At 43.3% G+C, this 26,483-nt stretch overlaps 1 long non-coding RNA gene and 1 other non-coding gene across 2 annotated transcripts; both read right to left on the bottom strand.

Moving 5' to 3' along the window:
• Positions 1-5,812: 5,812 nt before the first annotated feature.
• On the bottom strand, positions 5,813-7,309 carry LOC117502981. Its single transcript, XR_004558446.1, has 2 exons — positions 7,160-7,309; positions 5,813-6,029 (listed from the first exon to the last, which is right to left on the bottom strand). It is a non-coding gene; the product is annotated as an uncharacterized LOC117502981 (long non-coding RNA).
• A 4,806-nt stretch (positions 7,310-12,115) lies between these two features.
• trnaa-agc lies at positions 12,116-12,188 on the bottom strand. The gene has a single exon. It is a non-coding gene; the product is annotated as a tRNA-Ala (tRNA).
• Positions 12,189-26,483: the final 14,295 nt, after the last annotated feature.

Raw genomic sequence — 26,483 nt, 5'->3', positions numbered from 1 at the left:
AATCAAACAGGAGACCTTTTTTTTTTCACCATCTGCATATATAGTGATGGTATATTACTCCACGCTCTGACCACCGTTGGAGCGACGCTGCCTCTGCAACTGAATATACCTACAGAAAAATATAAACCGTGCAAACAATGGAATTGAATTAGAATGGGAATAACCCCCTTGTGTCTGATGATTTGTGGACGTTCATGCTGTTATACAGTCGCAAATAAAAGTTTTACTGGTGACGCGTTAGCATGAACGTCTGCAAATCAGACACAACAGAGTTATTCCGTGTGTGAGTGAACGTGGTGTGCATGGGTGACCTTCACCTGCCCTTCCTGATAAGCCTATAAGGTTTTACTTAAAGCTAACAGATAATTTCTGTCAGGAAGGGCTGACCACCAAAACAACATGAAGACAGACAACAAAAGACAAGTGGTGAGATGAGGTGATGGTGATAAAATATGTGAGACAATGAAGAGGCGGAACCCCAACGACATATCATACCAGGACAAACAGCCACACATAAACAAGCAGTGACAGCAACAGTGTTATTTATTTAGTGAGCACCCATAACCTATTATAGGACACCAGAGGCTTGATCCCCTTGTGAACACCCAAAACCACACATGGACAGGCCATCTAGCTTACCGGGCAATGCCTGGTAGGCTGATGCCCATTTTTGGGCCAGCTGCCATCATAATTTAAGAAAATGTATATTATAAATAATTTTTATCGACTGCAACAGCCCATTTGTTGATTTTCTTTGAAGGACATTGGGCGAAGCCAATGACATGTCCCCCAGAGATGTTCCAGGGACATACCTTTCATTGGTGTGGACTTCACAGGCATTCTTCACATTTGTAAGTTTACTATACTCTGTATTGTTGTGTGTTGTTGCCCACATCCACTTGAATGGTCATAAAGCCGGCGACTTTTACAGTGACTGTAATGAATGCAACCATCTATTATTGTATCAAAAGACGCTAATACGGTCAATGTAAATTTTTAGAAACGGTTTCATTCTCACTGTTCTCTTGACCCACCTGGCCTCTCTTTCTCTCCCCTCAGAGCATATTTAGAGTGAACTTTCGAAGTTTCCTGGTGTGGCGTTTGTGTGTGTTTTTTCTTTTATTGTGAGTTTACTAAATGGCTCTTATTTTAATTCTAGAAGACAGTATCAGATGAATCGATCATATCTGACCTCAGCTCTGCTTTCTGTCTTCCTCAGAGCACCAACGTCCATGCAGCCTTTTGTCTCAGCATATGCAAGTACAAAATAAGCTATTATCTCTTAACTGATCCCTGCTCTTCTTTCCTTTGTCACACTCTCTCTGTTTTTCATACTTTAAGGTGCCACTTTAATGAGCTCTTTATTTTACATCGATATATGGTCTTTCTGTGGGCATAATAGTGTATTTGTATAACAGTATATTTCATTAAACACTGAAAAGACATCTCAAGCAGTGTTTCTTTGACATCCACTTTCACATTAAGATGGGAATTGTGACACTGTGGTCATCTCTTCCAAGATGAAAGTCTCTGAGTAGAGAGAAGAGCATCTCAATTTTTTCTTCCATGTAGGATGCTGAGCTTTACACTATATAAAAATAAAATAATAATTTCGTAGCCAGTGACACATTTGCCCTCTGCCAGTCTGCAAACCTTCCCCTCGGGCTGAAGTCCCTCCTAAATCAGACCCAGTAAAAGGCTGCTGTGACTTTTACGTTTTCACTCCTCTCCCATCATATTGTAAAAGTTTTTGTAGTGCACCTGCTGATTTAATTTCAATCATGGATCAAATGTTCGGCAGTAAAATCTGCAAATATGACCAACTTTACAACATGAAGTTAGATGTTAACTGTAGAAACTGAGAACTTTAAAACTGCCACACATGTCGTCATTGCGTGGCACAGGAGTTACAGAGGAGCAGAAGCATAAATCAGGCTTTAGGATTTTAAGGAACCACTCTGCCGGGGACTTAGAAAAAAAAGTGAGTCAACGAAATGTATTATTTTAATGTCTGCTGTTTATTTAAAGTAGACCTGTGTTGAAATAAATGTGGTCAGGTCTCAGAAAGAAATAGCTGATATGTATTTATAAGACCCTTAATGCAGTAAAGTAAATCTGTAAGCCCAAATTTGTAATTCAGCGGAGAATCTTCGTTTAAAAATGACAAATTTGCAGCTAAAATTTAGCTCTCCGTGAAAACAGTTTGTACATCCGCGTCATTTCCATGACGTCGGGGAGAAGACAACGCGCTTGCGCCTTCAGTCTGATCAAAAAAAAAAAAAAAAAAGCCTTCAGTCTGATCCTGCATTGAAACTGATTTTATCTGTTAGTAATGTTACTGTTATACACATCTGATTTCAACATCCAAAAGTAAGCTGCAATGAATGCGAGATACAGCTCTGCATGCTCAGATCAGCGGCGACATCGACAGCGGGCGACGTTCTTCTCCTTCTGTTTGATGCGGAGCGGCCAGTAACACCTCTTGCGGCAAAATCCGCAGCGCCGCACGGTCCTCGGTAATCGGAGCCGCAGAGCTCCGTGGCCGCTGAGAGAGGTTTATATCTTTTTAATGACTTGAATTCTTTGCAGGTCCTGCATCCGTACCCCGCAACGGTAACACCGGAGGCTAAAGACAGTACATTTTCAACGCGACACCACTCAATCAAATGGGCGTATGGAAAAAGTCCCCAAAAATCATTTTCAAGCAACAATAAAAGAAATGTATACTCACCAAACGTACCGCAAGACAGCGGAGGTCGGTCTTGAAGTCCTGAGCGATTTCTTTCACCAGGCGTTATAAGGGCAGCTTGCGGATCAGCAGCTCGGTGCTCGAGGACCACAATGTAAATAAGCATTCGTATTGGAAGCGTTCTTGTGTTATTGTGTATTTTTATGTATTGTTATATAATTTTATTGCCGAATAAAATAAAGTAAAATTCTGGGAGCAGTGGATTTCTGTTAGCGGCGGATCTCTCACAGCGCCAAGGTGCCGTGAGGCTTCTTCACTCCGACGTTGAAACTTATGCAGTTGTTCGCCAAATGCACGAAGTGTAATCACAGCGGCCACCGCGTTGTAATCCAGAATGGCCACAGGACACAAAATGATGTGACCGTCACATGAAAACCCTCTATAAGACAATAAAAAGGTGCTTTTGTAAGAGATGCAAACTGACGTAAATCCACAAATTACAGTTGGAGCGCGCAATGCATGCTGGGATAGTGTCTTTCTGACGTCTCGGCAGCGTCCCGGATGTGATGACAGTTTTACGGAGGGCTAAATTTTAGCTGTAAATTTGTCATTTTTAAACTAAGATTTCTCTGTTGAATGACAGATCTGGGCTTGCAGATTTACTTTACTACATTCAGAAGGATCTTATGTGTAAATATGTCAGTTTTTGGTCCAAAGATCTGACTGCATTTATTTCAATGCAGGTCTATTTTAAGGCAGGTGTTTTGTTTTTTTGTTGACAAAATTCTGACCCAGTCATTAGACAAGTCCTGATTCAGGATTCCCTGTAGATCGTCTGCGCCACCTGACTAATCCATTACATAATTTCCAAGCACAGACAGAGTCTGAACAGATTTTTGAGTTTGCTTTGGTTTTCCAAATCTTTGATCTCATTGTGGTGTTCAAGAAATTGCAGTCTAGTATTAATAGTGTGTTTGATGTGTATGTTGTGATGTTTCAATAATAAGTCATTTGATAATTAATGCTATGCTGAGGCAAGCCTCAGAAAAACGTAGCATGATAGAAATTATCGGAACAAAATTGGTGCTACTGGTCCTGACCAGTAGGCTCAAAAAATATTTCTCTAAATCTGCACTATGTTGCGCCAAGACAAAAGTGCAGAACCTTACCATATGACATGGACCACTCCGGCAGCCCAGGAGCCACACGGGTGATTTCATGCACCTTGATGGAAAAAGGTCCAAGATGCAGAGCCCCAGGCGTAGCAAAGAGAACCAGGACAGCAGAAGGGCCCAGGGACCAGGAAGGGCATCCCCCAGGGCCACCAGAGCTACGTGACAAACCACCAGGGGAACAGCCCAGGCAGTGCCACAACACGCTGCCCCACGCAGTCACACAAAACAACCCTGCACACAATAGAAAGCACACAGGGCGCCCCAGCACCACACAGGCCATGACCCCCCCCTCCCCCCCCCCAAGGGAGGAGCGAATAGCAGGGAGGATGAGAGCTAGCACGTCGGATCCCCAAGCCCGCAAGCAAACACTCAAGCAAGAACAGGACAGCAACCCCATCGAGACCACAGCCCCCATTCTCCAGCAGCACTCATCATAAGCACCCCACTGCAACACCCACCTCCACACCAGGCTGCAGCACCCTGGGCCCCACAAGCCCTACAGTAGGTCCATGAGACCACAGCAGGACAGGACAAACACCCCACACCCCATACCAGTGTCAAAGACATCTCCAGCTACTCGGAGCCGACCCCACATGCCACACTGACCCTAATAACAGACCTACCCTTGTTATTATAATTCATCTCCCTTGGTTTGTGCACCCCCCTAAGCAAGCAAAAATAAAGTGTTGCATTAAAACAATGGCAGGTGGCACACTGCTGCACCACAGCCTGCCCTGCGAACCCACCAACGGCGAGTGACCCCGAATCTAAATTGTTCCCTAAATGTGTAGAAATAAAAATGATGGTGGCTACAGCACACTGCTGCGCCACAGTCTGCCCTGCAAACCCAACACCAACACAAGCAGTGCAGCAGATAAGAGAATCTTTAGAGGGGAATCCTGCAAATGGTGACAAATTCGGCAGAAATACTCCTCAGACAATCCTCTCTTGAAAAAACCGATTGGCCACTTGAATTTTCAATCGGTAATCAGGTAGGGGTCAATTGAAGAATTACAGAGGTCAAAATTAAAAGATGCTCCAATCATATTGAAAAATATTCCACATTATTTGCCTGATCATACAGATTCCAAAAAAGTATAGTTTGGACTATCTGTGACTGAATTCTATGGAGTTACGGGATAAAAACAGCAAGAATGGTGACAACGGTCAGTTTCATTTTCTACAGGGGTCAAAAGTTAAAGTGGCTCCAATTTTGGTAAAAGTGATGCAAATTACTAGTTGAGTTAACACGGTTTTAAAAAGGAATAGTTAAAACCTGTTACTCGCTCAGGGAGAGCAATAGAAAAAAAAAAAGAAAAACAGAGACCTGTAATTATGAGCCTGTGTGCACGGAGAGGCTTACAAAGGCAATTTTAGAACTGTATTTCTGTTGCTGGTGGCAGTTAATTATGTGTCTCTGTTAATTAATTTGAGTAGCATATCAGCACTGGAGCCACTTCAGCTGCACATTCAGTTTACAACATAAGATGATACCTCCCCCAACAAAACATCGTACCAGGAGTGTCGTAATTTTGCTCTGCCAGCAGAAAAATGCACCTGTATGATGTAATAAGTACCACAGTCCTGAAGTTGCAATCAGACTGCCATAACATTCAACAGGTGTATCTTTGTTTTTGGTCAAAGTGCAAATCAACACGATGCCATTTCATAAGCAGTTAAGAATGTCTGTGGTCACAGTGTGCTGCACTCAATTAACTTTTTTGCTTTCAGATATGCTGAATATAACATGTTGTACTCTGTGGAATTTCATGGAGAAATACTGCATGTTTTGTCCATCCATTTACTTGAGAGCTGCACTTTTACAGGGTGTTTAAAAATTACAATTTTACAACAAAATAACCATTACAAGCATAAACAAAGATTTTAGTAAATACAAATCAGCGCTTCCACAGCTGTCTGTTTTCATCAGGGACTGATAGAAGAGGTTTGTTGGGAGTTGTTAAACAGTCATTTTTTTGTTTACTTCATGTTTTCCTCTTCTTCACTGTGGGTCGGTCAAAAACATCCCTCACTCCTGCTGCCTTCTGTGTGAAGAACTTGGTGTTCTGAGCACTCTCCTGGGCCCAAGCAGAGTCAAAGGACGTTGTGTCCTGGTCCACCAAGTGAGTGTATTTGGTACGTCCAGAGCGACCAAAGTTTTTAACCTTTTGAGAGAAAAACCACAAGAAGTCAAGTCAAAAATAGCTCAAGTATCTCTAACATTCCAGGTCATTTCCAAATATGCATGACAGTGAGTGAGTGAGAGTGAATATATAGAATATAAATGTCGATTGGACATCATCTAGCCACTGATTATGTGATAATGACGCACCTAGCGCACAGAATGCAGAATGGTAAGACCGACGACCAGGCTGTGTTCAAGCGGGTAGAGCGTTCAGAAATACTTGCAAAATCCCCTACTCTCATCGGTCAGGATTGCAAACACTAGCCATTTTTCCATGCATACCTGAATGCACCACGACTCTGGGAACTCCTCCTACACTTCACATCAGTGTATCCCATTTCCTGTTCATCCATGCCAAGCGGCAACCTGAGCCAGCTATAACTAAGGTGAACACGGAAGTGCAGCACCTTGACTAGCTGCTTGAGGCTGCCTTCAAAAAATGATCTCATCTGCTCAAAGTGATGTTAATCAGTGAAATCACCTGGTGGAGTGGGTGGTTACAAAGAAAACCTGGACCCTCTTGGCCTTTTCTGGAATCAGTCTGACGCCTATGTCTTAAGGCAGGGGTGCCCAAGTTCGGTCCTCAAGATCTACCTTCCTGACACTCTAGTTGTCTCCCTGCACCAACACACCTGAATCCAATGAAAGACTCATTAGCAGGCTTTTAATGAGTCTTTCATTGGATTCAGGTGTGTTGGAGCAGGGAGACAACTAAGAGTGTCAGGAAGGTAGAGCTCGAGGACTGAACTTGGGCACCCCTGTCTTAAGGAGTCACATTCTTTGAGGTTTTTTTGTTGCAGGTCAGATCTTCCTTTCATAGGTAGGTATAGTTGGGGTTGGGTTAGTCAGTGCATGTAGAATCATCCCTACCAAAAGCAAAATTTAGCCCTGAAACACACCATTTTAGACTTAGGTGGCATATGTAACAGAAGACACACCCACACTGGATGTGGCAGAGAGACTGAATGGAGAGGGGGTCTCATCAGCTGAAGCTTCCATAAAGTGCAACAAGCACAAAAAGTCACTTATGATGGGTTAAAAAAAAAAAAGAAGTCTAAATTAAAATTATTAGACCTACACACCAACACAGCTTTAATGGGTAATACAGACCTGCATGACTTTGGGTAAGATGGTTTTGTTGAAATGATCCTCCAAAGTTGGTGCGCTGAAATCTCTCTTGTAAACATCCTCCTCTTCATCCTAAAACAGAAATTACACATTAGCAGTTTAGAGACCACAGAGGGATCTGAACCCAGTCCTGTAACAAACGTCATACACACTAAGTCAAACAGTGGTGCAGAGATGTTACTACTCCTTGTACCACAGCAGATACTTGTCTGACATGATTCTACTGAATGCAAGTTGACCATGTGCAGAACAGTGTGGTCAGGTCACTGTTCAAAGGAACAGGTCTGTCCCAAGCAATAACTGCACTTATGCATATATTACTGCATAGGCCTCTACTGGTGGTTGGCTCTCACTGCGGTATTGTATCACTTCCTGTTCCGGAGCACAGCGGTGTTTTGCAGTATCTGTTAGCTGTTTAATCTGCGCAGTTAGATTGATCTAGTTAAATAGATAACGATTTGTTTCACAGTGTAATCTTCGTGTGCCTTAACTAAAGCACTCCCTCTGCTGAATCACCTCTAAATTATTTACACATTATTCACTTTGTGTGTTTTTAGGAATCCGATAGCTTAGCGCAGCTACTAGCTCTTAGCCGATTTAGCATGGCAGCTTCTCCTGTCTCTCCCGCACTTTTCTGCTCTGGGTGTGAAATGAATGTTTAGTTATTCCTCGGCCTCCTTTAGCAGTAATGGTACTTGTAATAAGTGTAGCTTATTCGTAGCTTTGGAGGCCAGGCTGGGCGAATTGGAGACTCGGCTCCGCACCGTGGAAAATTCTACAGCTAGCCAGGCCCCTGTAGTCGGTGCGGACCAAGGTAGCTTAGCCGCCGTTAGTTACCCCCTGGCAGATCCCGAGCAGCCGGGAAAGCAGGCCGACTGGGTGATTGTGAGGAGGAAGCGTAGCCCTAAACAGAAGCCCCGTGTACACCGCCAACCCATTCACATTTCTAATCGTTTTTCCCCACTCGGAGACACACCCATCGAGGATCAAACTCTGGTTATTGGTGACTCTGTTTTGAGAAATGTGAAGTTAGCGACACCAGCAACCATAATCAAATGTCTTCCGGGGGCCAGAGCAGGCGACATTGAAGTAAATTTGAAACTGCTGGCTAAGGCTAAGCATAAATTTGGTAAGACTGTAATTCACGTTGGCAGTAATGACACCCGGTTACGCCAATCGGAGGTCACTAAAATTAACATTGAATCGGTGTGTAACTTTGCAAAAACAATGTCGGACTCTGTAGTTTTCTCTGGGCCCCTCCCCAATCGGACCGGGAGTGACATGTTTAGCGCATGTTCTCCCTGAATTGCTGGCTGGCTGAGTGGTGTCCAAAAAATGAGGTGGGCTTCATAGATAATTGGCAAAGCTTCTGGGGAAAACCTGGTCTTGTTAGGAGAGACGGCATCCATCCCACTTTGGATGGAGCAGCTCTCATCTCTAGAAATCTGGTCAATTTTATTAAACCTTCCAAACCGTGACTATCCAGGGTTGGGACCAGGAAGCAGAGTTGTGTAGTCTTACACACCTCTCTGCAGCTTCTCTCCCCCTGCCATCCCCTCATTACCCCATCCCTGTAGAGACGGTGCCTGCTGCCAGACCAATAACCAGTAAAATCTATTTAAGCATAAAAATTCAAAAAGAAAAAAATATAGCACCTTCAACTGCACCACAGACTAAAACAGTTAAATGTGGGCTATTAAACATTAGGTCTCTCTCTTCTAAGTCCCTGTTAGTAAATGATATAATAATTGATCAACATATTGATTTATTCTGCCTTACAGAAACCTGGTTACAGCAGGATGAATATGTTAGTTTAAATGAGTCAACACCCCCGAGTCACACTAACTGCCAGTATGCTCGTAGCACGGGCCGAGGCGGAGGATTAGCAGCAATCTTCCATTCCAGCTTATTAATTAATCAAAAACCCAGACAGAGCTTTAATTCATTTGAAAGCTTGACTCTTAGTCTTGTCCATCCAAATTGGAAGTCCCAAAAACCAGTTTTATTTGTTATTATCTATCGTCCACCTGGTCATTACTGTGAGTTTCTCTGTGAATTTTCAGACCTTTTGTCTGACTTAGTGCGTAGCTCAGATAAGATAATTATAGTGGGCGATTTTAACATCCACACAGATGCTGAGAATGACAGCCTCAACACTGCATTTAATCTATTATTAGACTCAACTGGCTTTGCTCAAAATGTAAATGAGTCCACCCACCACTTTAATCATATCTTAGATCTTGTTCTGACTTGGTATGGAAATTGAAGACTTAACAGTATTCCCTGAAAACTCCCTTCTGTCTGATCATTTCTTGATAACATTTACATTTACTCTGATGGACTACCCAGCAGTGGGGAATAAGTTTCATTACACTAGAAGTCTTTCAGAAAGCGCTGTAACTAGGTTTAAGGATATGATTCCTTCTTTATGTTCTCTAATGCCATATACCAACACAGTGCAGAGTAGCTATCTAAACTCTGTAGTGAGCTAGAGTATCTCGTCAATAGTTTACATCCTCATTGAAGACAACTTTGGATGCTGTAGCTCCCTGAAAAAGAGAGCTTTAAATCAGAAGTGCCTCAGTTTACCTGGAGAAACACCAGCTGCTGGTGTTCCAAAGAGGGCTCCCATCCAAGTACTAACCACATCCTGCTCTGCTTAGCTTCTGAGATGTGACGGGATCAGGCTGACACGGAGCAGACCGGCTAAATATGATTCAATTAAGTACTTGTATTTCTTTTCTTTTTTTTTTAGCGAAATGGGGACTGATTTTAACGAAATGGGGGTAAAACGTAACAAAATGGAGCAGACTTACCCATTGACTTACGTTTCATCTCTTGAACGCCAGATGGCGCACCCGCCCCTACTACATGAACTGAGCGCATCTCAAAAAAGAAAAAAGTCAAAAGCCATTTTTGGAGTCCGTCTGGTTCACTCTGCTCTATTTCGTTACATTTAACCCCCATTTAGTGATTATCAGTCCCCATTTCGCATATAGTTTCCAACCTCTGTCACTCTACATTTAAGCTAATTCCCAATTCCTCAAGGAAAGTTACGTAGATCCTTAAGGTGACACGAGCTGAGGAAGGTGGCGTGATGTCATTGTCATGGCAACAGCAGCACCATTTTCTTGCGAGTTAAATTGCGCTGCGCACGTTTTCACGTGGTGGAGAGTAGCAAATTTCAACAGAAATGGAGAGTTTTCACTTGTAAAATGAGCTACCAGGATAGTTTCGGTGGTGAGGAGAGTTAGCAAATGACGTGTCGTCACCATGTTTTCTCGCAGTACGAGAGTTTGTTTTTGTTAGTGATTTTCTACGGCAAGTGGGCTTCAAACATGCTCCAGCAGACAGAAGCAAGCGAACACCTGGACATTAGGAACCGGAGAGAGAGATTCATCAGTCGGACCTGCGGCCCGGAGGAGAGAGAGCCGTCGGTAACGGACCGTAATTCGTTTCTTGCCCACAAGAAGAGTCCCATTTAGCACCTTTAACCAGCGGAAAGGTGAGTCACGATTGATATCTCTAATTTGGCTATACTAAAATACGAAATGGAGTCTAATAATCACGAAATGGGGGTAAAAAAAAGTAACGAAATTGGGTAGATTGGCCCAAACTGACTCCAAATATGATCCAATTAATTACTTTTATTTAATTATTTAAATTTAAGCTAAATTGAGACTGATAATAACGAAACGGGGGTTAAACGTAAAGAAATGCAGCAGACTGACTCCACATATGATTCAGTTACGTTTTTCTTTTCTTTTTTTTTTGCTAAATGTGACGAAATGGGGACTGATAATATCGAAATGGGGGTAAAACTTAATGAAATGGAGCAGACTGACCCATTAATTGAAGTTTCATCTCTCGAACGCCAGATGGCGCAGCTGCCCCTCCTACCTGTACTGAGCGCGTCTCACATAAACAAAAACTAAACAATTAAAAGTAATTATTTGGAGACAGTCTGGTTCACTCTGCCCCATTTCTTTACATGTTACCCCCACTTCGTGATTATCAGTCCACATTTCGCCCCATGACGCCCATTTCGTATTTTAGCATTGTCCCTTTAAATGGCTTTGATGACGGTTGCTGAATAATTGTAAAGGTCAAACTTGCGGTGCGCTGCGTTTGTTTTACGAGTGAGAGCATCTCACCGATTAAATGTGAATGGAGTTATTAAAACGGAGTGACTATACGTCCAAACGTTGGTTCAATAAAGTAAATACGTGAGTTTATACGTCTAACCACAGCCGACCAATCAGCGCACTTGTAAATTCACTTCCGGTTTCAACGCGGGGTGGGGGGCGGATATCTTCTCGCCGGCTGCGGGAGGGTTCGCAGCCCGCGGAGGGGCTGTGATCTAAAGCTGTTCTGTTTGGCTCATCACAACCAAGGAACTGTGTCAAAGTAACACCAGCTTACAGGCAACAAGCAGCGTTTTGTTCAAAAACTGTTTAATCGACGTTAACAGGCTTCCGTTCAAATGCTTATGGAGTTTGTCAGCTTTCATCCATTGCGGTGTTTTCACAGTAATTAAAGACGGCGATGTTAAATGTGTCAAACATATGCCGCTTTTCACGCTGCAATAGAACCTTTAAAAAGTGGTGTAAAAAAACGTAGTTTAGATGTACAAAACGTGTCAAATACACAATCACGGTTGGGTGAATAAAGTAAAAGACATATTTATCTGCTCAAGGGTTGGGTGTGTATGTTCAGTGTGTGACTTATCTGCCAAATGGTTGGGCTGATGGCCTTTGCCTTATTAAAAACAGGTGACAGTTACTTTGTGCTCACATTTAATTGGCTTTACAGCCAGCGACCCAGCCGCTCTGATATCACTCGAACTGCTACAAAACACAAACGTTTGTGGTATGAGGATCATAAAATCACAGCTAAGAATGAATATCAGTAAAATTAATTTAAAACAAAAAATGTATTTGGAGAATGCGGGCATTGATCCCGCTACCTCTCGCATGCTAAGCGAGCGCTCTACCATTTGAGCTAATTCCCCGTTAGCATCAGGGACTCGAATTGAGCCTTAAAATTATATTAACTTGGAGTATATTTAATCATAATATTTCTTAATAAGGGGGAAAGGTATATTATGGAATAGCAAATTTCTCAGGGTTTTACTGCTACTGATTTTTAGTAGGTTTTTTGGGGGGGACATCACCGAAAGCACGTATCAAGTTGAAGCAAGCGCTCTACCATTTCAGCTAATTACCTGTTAGCATCCGAGACTTAAAATGATATTAACTTGGTGTATATTGACTCATAACTTCTCATAAGGAGGAAAGGTGTCTTATGGAGCAGCAAACTTCTTGGGGTTTTACCTCTACTGATTTTTGGGGTTTTTTTTTTGTGTTTTTTTGGGTGGGGGGCTATCACCGAAAGCATGTGTCAAGTTGAAGGCAGCACTCTACCATTTGAGCTAATTGCCCGTTAGCATCAGAGACTTGCATCGACCCTTAAATATTAACTTGGAGTACATTGACTCATAATAGGGTGATTCTTTAACTACGGCACTATTGGCCTTGTAAATGTAATTTCCACCACACCATTGCCTTACAATATAAAGCGCCTTGGGGCAACTGTTTGTTGTGATTTGGCGCTATATACATGTGCTCTGATGTCACTGTTTATCTCCATAGAAACTACCCAAACAATCTTTCATACAAACTGTTTAGGGACATTACAGTGTTGTGGTGGAAATTACGGCAATAGTGTGGGACAACTACATTTTGTTTAAAAAAATTCACAACAGTTGTATGACATTGAATACCCCAATTATGTTTTGATTATTTTAGTGATATTTTATTGATATTTTAAAACATTAGAAAAAACGTTTCTTTACTATTTATTTTTATCATTGAAGATCAAAATTCTGGGTGTGGGACAAGCACAAAAACGGCAATATTTGCATATAATGATGCTGAAAAAAGGTGAAAAGTCATCATAGACTACTAGAACAAATTTCTTAACACACTTTCATTGTAAAGATAACTATAAAAGTGTGAAATTTTCCCTTTTTTCTGTTTTTCATACAATATGATCAAAGGACATAAGTGCCCGTAGTCTAAGAATCACCCAATACTTCTCATAGGAGGAAAGGGGTCTTATGGAGCAGCAAACTTCTCAGGGTTTTACTACTACTGATTTTTAGTCTTTTTTTTTTTTTTTTTGTCTATCACTGAAAGCACGTGTCAAGTTGACTTGCTTGGCCTTGTTGATCTGTAAAGCACCACACAGAACTGCAACCATTATTGACTTACAACCCCATTATTACAGCACATTTATGATCAGGCTTTCACTGGCTGCTTCCGAGCTGGACTGAAAGGGCAGAGGATGCGCAGACCATGCAGGACACGTAAGAACTGAAAATATCGCGGAGTGTGCAGGAGGCCTGGAAAAGACAAAGAAAAAAAATGCTGGTGGCTGCTGTGTCACTGTATTACTTTACTAAGCCATATATATTGATTTATAACACAAAATTGTCCAAAGGGTGTTATAAATTTAAGTGTAAAGATGATAAAAACAGGTGACATTGTTACGTTGTGCTCATATTTAATTGGCTGTACAGCTTGCGACACAGCTTCTCGGACTGCTTCAAAACACAGAGAAGTTTGCTGTGTTCTCATACTACAAAATAGAGGCCGCATTGCTAGGCAGTTGCAATGCATCACGTCCCTTCAGCAAGTGGTTCATGTCACAAATGAAGAATATCAGTAAAATTAATAACAAAAAAAGTACTTGGAGAATGCGGTGCATCGATCCCGCTACCTCTCGCTTGCGCCTAATGCATCCTGATGGTAAGAGCCAAAGTAAGCCCAGTTGGCCAATCAGCGCGTCTCCTGGCAAAGTAAGCCCAAAGTAAGCCAACCACCAATCGGCGGCCGCCTCTCGAAAGTAAGCCCAGCCGACCACCAGAGCCGGTGGGCTTACTTTTGACCAATCACTCTGCGTCTCCAGGTTGTAAAAGTCCGGGAGGAAAGTGCGGAGCCGTCGTCATCGCGTTAACACCAGTCAGTCTGGAGGATTTTAGAGAGCGGTGAGTGTCCAACTCTTGATATTTTAACAGATAGATGTGTGTTACACAACGAGCATGTCCTGTATCGCGGTGTTTTACCCGCGTTAATGTGCCCAGGTCTATTTTATTGTGCTGCTATTATAAATACCGGATCCACAACAAAGACAGCGCTAAATCCCGCTTTATTCCTGACGTAAAACACAGAATAAAATAAGATTGTTCAGTTGTCAAGTTTTCTAAAATATGAGTATCTCATATTACAGTTATTACTTAACATCTGAGTATCTGATATTACAGATTTTACTTAATATATGAGCGTCTAATATTACAGTTATTATAATATGAGTATTTTATATTACAATTATAAATATGAGTGTTACAGTTGAGTATTACATATGAGTATTACAGTTATTATAAATATGAGTGTTTAATATTAGTTATTATAATATGAGTGTTTAATATTACAGTTATAACTATGAGTGTTTAATATTACAGTTATTATAAATATGAGTGTCTAATATTAGTTATAAATATGTCTAATATTACAGTTATTATAAATATATGTCTAATATTACAGTTATAACTGAGTGTTTAATATTACAGTTATAACTATGAGTGTTTTATATTACAGTTATTATAAATATGAGTGTATTATTACATATATTACAATATTACAGTTATTAATGTAATGTAATCACACACACACATAAAAGAGTAAAAATTAAGGCTAAGGCCAAGGCTGTGCACAGATGCAAGTAGTGAGGAAACACTATCAGGAGTCGTCTGCACCAGGAGCGGCGCATCAGCCAGCTCATCATTAGTGTGTGTTTGCTTCCACCCTGAGATTTGATATGCTGTGTATTGTGTTTGAATACTCCCTGCAGGCTCCTGTGTTTGGGCCTGATGGCGTCCCGGGCTGGGATAAGGTCCAGGAATTGGCTGATTACCTGGTGTCCCTCCGTGAGGTGCTCTACCTGGATGAGCAGCAGGTCACAGAGGTCGTCCGCCTGTGGACTGCTCTTCCTGACGGGGACAAGCGAAGAATCGTCTATCAGCCCAGACGTCAGCCCAAGCTGGTCCACGGATGCTTCAAGGCTCCAAAGAACACAGGAGTGACTCCGGGAGTGGAGAGTGTGAAGAGGTGCCTGATTGGTCATCCAGGGGGGCCGGCTCAGTGGCCCAGCACCAGCCGCTTAGTTGAGGCCATGTGCATTAAGCTGTGTGCACTGCACAAGTCCCCAACTAAGAAGGGCGGAGTCCGCCTTCCTCGGTGGACGAAAGTCCTGAACGACTACCACCACATCCGAGACCTGGTGCTGAACTGCCATTCCCTGATGGAGGCCACATCTCTGCAGCTCTTCACCCTCAACCAGAGGACGCTAACTCAGTGGTGAGCACAAGAGTTATTCATTTATGTATTTCACATGGATATGAAATGCAGTTATTTATAATGTTGACAATTTTACCATTGCAGGTTTAATCGGAGGGAGAACACTCTGGAGTTAGATGTCCTTATCCAAGGCCTTGCTCGTGAGGTCCGCATCGCTGTGGCCGGGGCTCAGCTGCCTGGTCCGAGAGAAAAGCTGGAGGAGGCTCCCTCCACATCAGGGCCTCTACATGAGTTTGTCCTGCCTCAAAACAGAGCAGGACAAGCTCCTAAACTGAGACCAGGCCGACAACCTGCGAGTGCCTCAGCTGTGCGGCCCATCGCTCCAGCAGCTCTCCCAGCGCCAGCACCACTGCACCCGCTCACCCTGCTCAACCCCGGGACAATGGTGTTGGCCCCAGGTGCAAGTGAGCCGTCAGCAGCTCTGGTACTGGGCCCGGCTCCTGAGCGCTCTAACCATTTGAGCTAATTCCCTGTTAGGATCACACACTCGCATCGATCCTTAAATAGATATTAACTTGGAGTATATTGGCTCATTGGGGCTGAAACGATTAGTTGAATAATTCAATTACAAAAAATGTTTGAGGCAAATTCTGTGCCTTGAAGCTTTGTGTAATGTTGTAGTAACATATGCCAGGCCTGTGTGTGGCACTGTAACGTCCCCAGAAAAATAAACAGAAGAAGACTAGAGCATGCATAAGCCGTGTAAGCGCTAATCAAAGTAGCACAATAGCTACAGCTTCAAACGCGACACACAGAGTGAAATTAAGCCTTTTAGGAGAAAAACGGTCCATGCTGATCATCTGAAATAGCTTACTGCGCATTTAAAGCGAGCCAGTGTTTTTGTTTTTTTTTTAAACACCATTTCGTCCGCTGCCTGATCTCCGCTCTACGTGGGGAGTGGGGTAGTCGCTCTCTGCCCGCTGTGAGCAGCTCAGCACTGCCCTCAGCTCTGTTCCCGGCCACACTGACAGTCTCTGGAAGAAATCCACTCTTCCTTCTGTGTTTTGCTCAGACATGCAGTGACTGTTTCGCTTTTTAATTTTAGCTTTTTAGAGCAACACACAACACTTCACAAATACGGTAACTCAAATCTAATAATAATAATAATTAAAAACTAGGATTGCAAGCAGTCATATACGGGCCCTCGTGTCCGTATCACCGCCTCCCTGGGCCAGAGTGTCCCCTTGTGACCAGATGTGGGCATGTGTGTACAGGGCCAACCCTCATCACACAGTTCAAGTTTCAAGCAAAGCAGTCATTGCATGACGGACTTATGACAAGTTGATATTTCATCCACTAGGGGGCGCTCATTGCACAAACAGAGGGGTCAGGTGCGTACGGGGCAGACACTTATCACACAGTTCAAGTTTCAAGCAAATCAGTCATTACATGAAGGAGTTATGAGAAGTTGAGAGCACTCAGAGCACAAACAGAGGGGGCAGGTGTGTTCAGCGGCCGACCCTCATCACACATGTGAAGTTTCAAGTCAATCAGGCAAAGCATGAAGTAATGAAGTAGTTATGACTTGATGTTCTATGGTGAGGGGGTAAAAATGGCGGCGCCATAGCGGCCACACCCTTCGACGTAGAGAAAAGCTTTTGATACATTTTGATGAGTATAGTCTCTGGATGATCTGAAAGAAATTTGAAGTGCATTGGACAAAATCCTTAGGAGGTGTTCGTTCAAATACGTGTAGAAATAATGCCAAAATGACACGAAAATTCAAAATGGAGTAGACCAGCGGTGCAACAGATTTTTTTGTACGTCTATGCAATACCAATTTTCATCTCCCTACTCAAAAAAAAAAAAAAACTATGTGGAGGGGTTTTGATGGTTTGGTTTGGTTTGTTCAAATGTAAATACTGGAAATGGCCAAAAATGACCAAAATCAAAATTGAAAATAAAAAGGCCGAGTTCCTGTCGACATTTCACCACGACGTTAAGCGACTTTTTTTGTTCATCCCAGCATGATAAATATGTGTACCGAATTTCGTGAGGCTACGACAAAAAAAAAAAAAAAAAATTGCAGAGGGGGGATTTTTGAAAATTCGTAGAGGGCGCCATTTTGCTGCGACCATGTGCGCAGTCCCCAAAATATTGAATTTCGGATCCGGCCAAAAGACTTTGAAAAGTTTGGTGAGTTTTGAGCATGGGAAAGGGCCGAAATTTGGATTTCAAAAGTGTGAATAACAATAGTAATAATAAACACAATTACAATAGGGTTCTCGTAGGACTGCGAGGCTTGCATCATGTTCAACCTCTAGCTGAAATGCATCTGCTGAATCGCAGAGAAAGAGGGATAAAAAAAAAAAATCATGCAGGGACCCAAGTTCACTAACCTTAAAAAACAAAAAAACAAAATGGTTAAATTTTACAAGTTGGGGAAAACAAAAAACAGAAAGCCACATCCCATCACCATTTCAGCAAAATGTCAAGACTATGGCCTGACTTTGGCTGAGCTCCTGACATCAGGAAAGATCCAAAACTTGTAAAGATGTGAAAAAGTAAATAATTACCCAGGAAAACAGAAAGGGATACACTAAATTTGACAATCTCCGTGATGACACAGCAACATTGTGCCATTGCTTAGGGAGAGCTCTGGACTGTTGATGTTGTTCCATCCATCCATCCATTTTCTTCCGCTTTATCCGGAGTCAGGTCGCGGGGGCAGCAGCTCAAGCAAAGCTGCCCAGACCTCCCGATCCACACACACCTCCCCCAGCTCCTCCGGGGGAACCCCAAGGCATTCCCAAGCCAGCCGAGAGATGTAGTCCCTCCAGCGTGTCCTGGGTCTTCCCTGGGGCCTCCTCCCAATGGGACGTGCCCAGAACACCTCTCCAGCGAGGTGTCCAGGGGGCATCCGGAAAAGATGCCCGAGCCACCTCAACTGACTCCTTTTGACGTGGAGGAGCAGCGGCTCGACTCCGAACTCCTCACCCTATCTCTAAGGGAGCGCCCAGCCACCCTACAGAGGAAACTCATCTCGACCGCTTGTACTCGCGATCTTGTTCTTTCGGTCATGAGCCAAATCTCATGACCATAGGTGAGGATCGGAACGTAGATCGATCGGTAAATCGAGAGCTTTGCCCCTCTACTCAGGTCTCTCTTCACCACGACGGTCCGATACAGCGACCGCATCACTGCAGATGCTGCACCGATCCGTCTGTCGATCTCACGCTCCATCCGTCCCTCACTTGTGAACAAGACCCCAAGATACTTAAATTCCTCCACTTGAGGCAAGGACACTCCACCGACCTGAAGAGGGCAAAGCACCTTTTCTGGTCGAGAACCATGGCCCTCGGATTTGGAGGTGCTGATTTTCATCCCGGATGCCTCACACTCGGCTGCAAACCGCCCCAGTGCATGCTGAAGGTCCTGATTTGACGAAGCCAACAGAACCACATCGTCCGCAAACAGCAGAGACGAGATTCTGTGGTTCCCAAACCAGACCCCCTCTACACCCTGGCTGCGCCTAGAAAATTCTGTCCATAAAAATAATGAACAGAACCAGTGACAAAGGGCACCCCTGGCGGAGGCCAACGTGCACTGGAAACAGGTTTGACTTACTACTGGCAATGCGAACCAAGTTCCTGCTGCGGTCGTACAGGGACCGGATAGCCCTGTACCCTGTTGCCCTGTTGATGTTGTTAAAAACGTAAAAGTACTTTTTATCCAATTACTCGATTAATCACCAGAATAATCGATAGAATATTTGATTACTAAAATAATTGATAGCTGCAGCCCTACTTATACTTCTCGGGGGGGGTGGACATTATGATACATGAACGTGCAGACCATACTGGCAGGTTTTGCGGTGCAAGATCCATCTCGAGGTTCCATCACACGTGCTCAAATTGTTTTGGATCCTGTTTTTCCACCATCGGAATATGTAAATTGCGGTTAGATGGTCCTCAACACATGGACCACTGTTGGATAGGTGTCCTATCTCGATGGCGCCCAGAGAGTTTTGAACATGTGCATCATACACGGGGCTGCCGGCCGATTTTGACCAACTGTGTCAACCTCCACAGATGGCTGTCAGAACATTTTGGAACTGAAATCCGATACCTTTCGGATGTGTGCCAATTCATAAGTCCAGCGCCACTCTGCGTGATTCCGGCTATGTGTGATGAGGGTATGACTGTGACTCACTGTATTTCTTTTACCCGCCCGCAGTGAGGTTTGAACCACCCATTTCCACAAGATCTCCATTGCGGCAACCAGTCCCAATGCAGGGCTCTAACTGGAGGTGCAGTCTGACTCATCCATGGCACATTCGGGACATGCTGGCAGGATTTGATGTGCCAGACTTATTTCGATCTCCCCTCAAACGCGATCAGAATGTTTGAAATGCTGATGGGATGTTGTCGGGATACTTAGAATGCAGTCAGACCATACTCAGAATTCACTTCGACTGCCGTTCGAAAAATTTCCACTTCAACTGCACCTCGAATGTTTTGAACATGAGCTAAACATTCGGGCTGGCTCCAGGAATGGGCCCGACTGTTTGGAATGCACTCCATGCAGGTGGAGGTTTTGGAATACACCTCGACTGTTCAGGAATGTAGGTCAAATTTTCATTCTGACAGCATTGGGGCTCATTCAGCCTCTAGTGTGATGCAGGTATAACCACTTACCTGGCCGCCACCCCTGCACTAGATCCAAAAATGTGCTCTTGACTTTTTTATTCTGTTTTTTTCAATGCCTGGTTTTTCGACACAAATTTTATGATATAACAATGTTCATTTTCATGTTAACTCCAGCTGTGAATAAGAGTAGAATTACAGGAGCAATTCTGTGTTGCACGATGGTCCCTAAAAGATTCCACAGAACTGCTTAAAAACATCCATTTTGATTTTGTAGAATGGTGTTGCTGCTCAAGTCCCAATTCAGTGGCTGCACACTTTGAAGTCTGTGTTTGTTGACCGTTTACATCATGAATGATTATGCTGTCCTGTTTCAGATGCTGCTTGTGAAGCGGCTGACATTCACACCCTTCTTTTCATCGCAGAACAAAGGATACATCAAATGGATTCTTCATGGCCAAAACAATCCCATGAGTCATTTTGTGCCCCCCTCCTCCCCGCCAAGACATATTGATTGTTAAATTTTGTTTTAAAGGACAAAGTTGTAAAAGTGAAAGAAATAGTCCTGCCAAAGCAAAGATGGCGGTGCCTGCAGCGTGAAACTCAGTCAACTGTCCACAACCATCCCGTTTGACTTTTCATGGCCTCCTCTTATCGCGGGCTTTACTCCTTTAGTGGAAATCAAACAGGAGACCTTTTTTTTTTCACCATCTGCATATATAGTGATGGTATATTACTCCACGCTCTGACCACCGTTGGAGCGACGCTGCCTCTGCAACTGAATTATACCTACAGAAAAATATAAACCGTGCAAACAATGGAATTGAATTAGAATGGGAATAACCCCCTTGTGTCTGATGATTTGTGGACGTTCATGCTGTTATACAGTCGCAAATAAAAGTTTTACTGGTGACGCGTTAGCATGAACGTCTGCAAATCAGACACAACAGAGTTATTCCGTGTGTGAGTGAACGTGGTGTGCATGGGTGACCTTCACCTGCCCTTCCTGATAAGGCCTATAAGGTTTTACTTAAAGCTAACAGATAATTTCTGTCAGGAAGGGCTGACCACCAAAACAACATGAAGACAGACAACAAAAGACAAGTGGTGAGATGAGGTGATGGTGATAAAATATGTGAGACAATGAAGAGGCGGAACCCCAACGACATATCATACCAGGACAAACAGCCACACATAAACAAGCAGTGACAGCAACAGTGTTATTTATTTAGTGAGCACCCATAACCTATTATAGGACACCAGAGGCTTGATCCCCTTGTGAACACCCAAAACCACACATGGACAGGCCATCTAGCTTACCGGGCAATGCCTGGTAGGCTGATGCCCATTTTTGGGCCAGCTGCCATCATAATTTAAGAAAATGTATATTATAAATAATTTTTATCGACTGCAACAGCCCATTTGTTGATTTTCTTTGAAGGACATTGGGCGAAGCCAATGACATGTCCCCCAGAGATGTTTCCAGGGACATACCTTTCATTGGTGTGGACTTCACAGGCATTCTTCACATTTGTAAGTTTACTATACTCTGTATTGTTGTGTGTTGTTGCCCACATCCACTTGAATGGTCATAAAGCCGGCGACTTTTACAGTGACTGTAATGAATGCAACCATCTATTATTGTATCAAAAGACGCTATACGGTCAATGTAAATTTTTAGAAACGGTTTCATTCTCACTGTTCTCTTGACCCACCTGGCCTCTCTTTCTCTCCCCTCAGAGCATATTTAGAGTGAACTTTCGAAGTTTCCTGGTGTGGCGTTTGTGTGTGTTTTTTCTTTTATTGTGAGTTTACTAAATGGCTCTTATTTTAATTCTAGAAGACAGTATCAGATGAATCGATCATAACTGACCTCAGCTCTGCTTTCTGTCTTCCTCAGAGCACCAACGTCCATGCAGCCTTTGTCTCAGCATATGCAAGTACAAAATAAGCTATTATCTCTTAACTGATCCCTGCTCTTCTTTCCTTTGTCACACTCTCCTCTGTTTTCATACTTTAAGGTGCCACTTAATGAGCTCTTATTTTACATCGATATATGGTCTTTCTGTGGGCATAATAGTGTATTTGTATAACAGTATATTTCATTAAACACTGAAAAGACATCTCAAGCAGTGTTTCTTTGACATCCACTTTCACATTAAGATGGGAATTGTGACACTGTGGTCATCTCTTCCAAGATGAAAGTCTCTGAGTAGAGAGAAGAGCATCTCAATTTTTTCTTCCATGTAGGATGCTGAGCTTTACACTATATAAAAATAAAATAATAATTTCGTAGCCAGTGACACATTTGCCCTCTGCCAGTCTGCAAACCTTCCCCTCGGGCTGAAGTCCCTCCTAAATCAGACCCAGTAAAAGGCTGCTGTGACTTTTACGTTTTCACTCCTCTCCCATCATATTGTAAAAGTTTTTGTAGTGCACCTGCTGATTTAATTTCAATCATGGATCAAATGTTCGGCAGTAAAATCTGCAAATATGACCAACTTTACAACATGAAGTTAGATGTTAACTGTAGAAACTGAGAACTTTAAAACTGCCACACATGTCGTCATTGCGTGGCACAGGAGTTACAGAGGAGCAGAAGCATAAATCAGGCTTTAGGATTTTAAGGAACCACTCTGCCGGGGACTTAGAAAAAAAAGTGAGTCAACGAAATGTATTATTTTTAATGTCTGCTGTTTATTTAAAGTAGACCTGTGTTGAAATAAATGTGGTCAGGTCTCAGAAAGAAATAGCTGATATGTATTTATAAGACCCTTAATGCAGTAAAGTAAATCTGTAAGCCCAAATTTGTAATTCAGCGGAGAAATCTTCGTTTAAAAATGACAAATTTGCAGCTAAAATTTAGCTCTCCGTGAAAACAGTTTGTACATCCGCGTCATTTCCATGACGTCGGGGAGAAGACAACGCGCTTGCGCCTTCAGTCTGATCAAAAAAAAAAAAAAAAAAGCCTTCAGTCTGATCCTGCATTGAAACTGATTTTATCTGTTAGTAATGTTACTGTTATACACATCCTGATTTCAACATCCAAAAGTAAGCTGCAATGAATGCGAGATACAGCTCTGCATGCTCAGATCAGCGGCGACATCGACAGCGGGCGACGTTCTTCTCCTTCTGTTTTGATGCGGAGCGGCCAGTAACACCTCTTGCGGCAAAATCCGCAGCGCCGCACGGTCTCGGTAATCGGAGCCGCAGAGCTCCGTGGCCGCTGAGAGAGGTTTATATCTTTTTAATGACTTGAATTCTTTGCAGGTCCTGCATCCGTACCCCGCAACGGTAACACCGGAGGCTAAAGACAGTACATTTTCAACGCGACACCACTCAATCAAATGGGCGTATGGAAAAAGTCCCCAAAAATCATTTTCAAGCAACAATAAAAGAAATGTATACTCACCAAACGTACCGCAAGACAGCGAGGTCGGTCTTGAAGTCCTGAGCGATTTCTTTCACCAGGCGTTATAAGGGCAGCTTGCGGATCAGCAGCTCGGTGCTCGAGGACCACAATGTAAATAAGCATTCGTATTGGAAGCGTTCTTGTGTTATTGTGTATTTTTATGTATTGTTATATAATTTTATTGCCGAATAAAATAAAGTAAAATTCTGGGAGCAGTGGATTTCTGTTAGCGGCGGATCTCTCACAGCGCCAAGGTGCCGTGAGGCTTCTTCACTCCGACGTTGAAACTTATGCAGTTGTTCGCCAAATGCACGAAGTGTAATCACAGCGGCCACCGCGTTGTAATCCAGAATGGCCACAGGACACAAAATGATGTGACCGTCACATGAAAACCCTCTATAAGACAATAAAAGGTGCTTTTGTAAGAGATGCAAACTGACGTAAATCCACAAATTACAGTTGGAGCGCGCAATGCATGCTGGGATAGTGTCTTTCTGACGTCTCGGCAGCGTCCCGGATGTGATGACAGTTTTACGGAGGGCTAAATTTTTAGCTGTAAATTTGTCATTTTTAAACTAAGATTTCTCTGTTGAATGACAGATCTGGGCTTGCAGATTTACTTTACTACATTCAGAAGGATCTTATGTGTAAATATGTCAGTTTTTGGTCCAAAGATCTGACTGCATTTATTTCAATGCAGGTCTATTTAAGGCAGGTGTTTTGTTTTTTTTGTTGACAAAATTCTGACCCGTCATTAGGACAAGTCCTGATTCAGGATTCCCTGTAGATCGTTTCTGCGCCACCTGACTAATCCATTACATAATTTTCCAAGCACAGACAGGAGTCTGAACAGATTTTTGAGTTTGCTTTGGTTTTCCAAATCTTTGATCTCATTGTGGTGTTCAAGAAATTGCAGTCTAGTATTAATAGTGTGTTTGATGTGTATGTTGTGATGTTTCAATAATAAGTCATTTGATAATTAATGCTATGCGAGGCAAGCCTCAGAAAAACGTAGCATGAATAGAAATTATCGGAACAAAATTGGTGCTACTGGTCCTGACCAGTAGGCTCAAAAAATTTTCTCTAAATCTGCACTATGTTGCGCAAGACAAAGTGCAGAACCTTACCATATGACATGGACCACTCCGGCAAGCCCAGGAGCCACACGGGTGATTTCATGCACCTTGATGGAAAAAGGTCCAAGATGCAGAGCCCCAGGCGTAGCAAAGAGAACCAGACAGCATAAGGGCCCAGGGACCAGGAAGGGCATCCCCCAGGGCCACCAGAGCTACGTGACAAACCACCAGGGAACAGCCCAGGCAGTGCCACAACACGCTGCCCCACGCAGTCACACAAAACAACCCTGCACACAATAGAAAGCACACAGGGCGCCCCAGCACCACACAGGCCATGACCCCCCCTCCCCCCCCCCCCCCCAAGGGAAGGAGCGAATAGCAGGGAGGGATGAGAGCTAGCACGCGTCGATCCCCAAGCCCGCAAGCAAACACTCAAGCGAAGAACAGGACAGCAACCCCATCGAGACCACAGCCCCATTCTCCCAGCAGCACTCATCATAAGCACCCCACTGCAACACCCACCTCCACACCAGGCTGCAGCACCCTGGGCCCCACAAAGCCCTACAGTAGGTCCATGAGACCACAGCAGGGACAGGACAAACCCCACACACCCCATACCAGTGTCAAAGACATCTCCAGCTACTCGGAGCCGACCCCACATGCCACACTGACCCTAAATAACAGACCTACCCTTGTTATTATAATTCACTCCCTTGGTTTGTGCACCCCCCTAAGCAAGCAAAAATAAAGTGTTGCATTAAAACAATGGCAGGTGGACACTGCTGCACCACAGCCTGCCCTGCGAACCCACCAACGGCGAGTGACCCCGATCTAAATTGTTCCCTAAATGTGTAGAATAAAAATGATGGTGGCTACAGCACACCTGCTGCGCCACAGTCTGCCCTGCAAACCCAACACCAACACAAGCAGTGCAGCAGATAGAGAATCTTTAGAGGGGAATCCTGCAAAGGGTGACAAATTCGGCAGAAATACTCCTCAGACAATCCTCTCTTGAAAAAAGCCGATTGGCCACTTGAATTTTCAATCGGTAATCCAGGTAGGGGTCAATTGAAGAATTACAGAGGTCAAAATTAAAAGATGCTCCAATCATATTGAAAATATTCCACATTATTTGCCTGATCATACAGATTCCAAAAAAGTATAGTTTGGACTATCTGTGACTGAATTCTATGGAGTTACGGGATAAAAACAGCAAGAATGGTGACAACGGTCAGTTTCATTTTCTACAGGGGTCAAAAGTTAAAGTGGCTCCAATTTTGGTAAAAAGTGATGCAAATTACTAGTTGAGTTAACACGGTTTTAAAAAGGAATAGTTAAAACCTGTTAACTCGCTCAGGGAGAGCAATAGAAAAAAAAAAAGAAAAAACAGAGACCGGTAATTATGAGCCTGTGTGCACGGAGAGGCTTACAAAGGCAATTTTAGAACTGTATTTCTGTTGCTGGTGGCAGTTAATTATGTGTCTCTGTTAATTAATTTGAGTAGCATATCAGCACTGGAGCCACTTCAGCTGCACATTCAGTTTACAACATAAGTGATACCTCCCCCAACAAAACATCGTTACCAGGAGTGTCGTAATTTTGCTCTGCCAGCAGAAAAATGCACCTGTATGATGTAATAAAGTACCACAGTCCTGAAGTTGCAATCAGACTGCCATAACATTCAACAGGTGTATCTTTGTTTTTGGTCAAAGTGCAAATCAACACGATGCCATTTCATAAGCAGTTAAGAATGTCTGTGTGTCACAGTGTGCTGCACTCAATTAACTTTTTTGCTTTCAGATATGCTGAATATTA

The sequence above is a fragment of the Thalassophryne amazonica genome, chromosome 2, assembly GCF_902500255.1.
Source record: "Thalassophryne amazonica chromosome 2, fThaAma1.1, whole genome shotgun sequence".
Taxonomy (NCBI): Eukaryota; Metazoa; Chordata; class Actinopteri; order Batrachoidiformes; family Batrachoididae; genus Thalassophryne; species Thalassophryne amazonica.
Note: the sequence above shows the minus strand (reverse complement) of the source record. Positions and strands in the feature narration are given on the sequence as shown.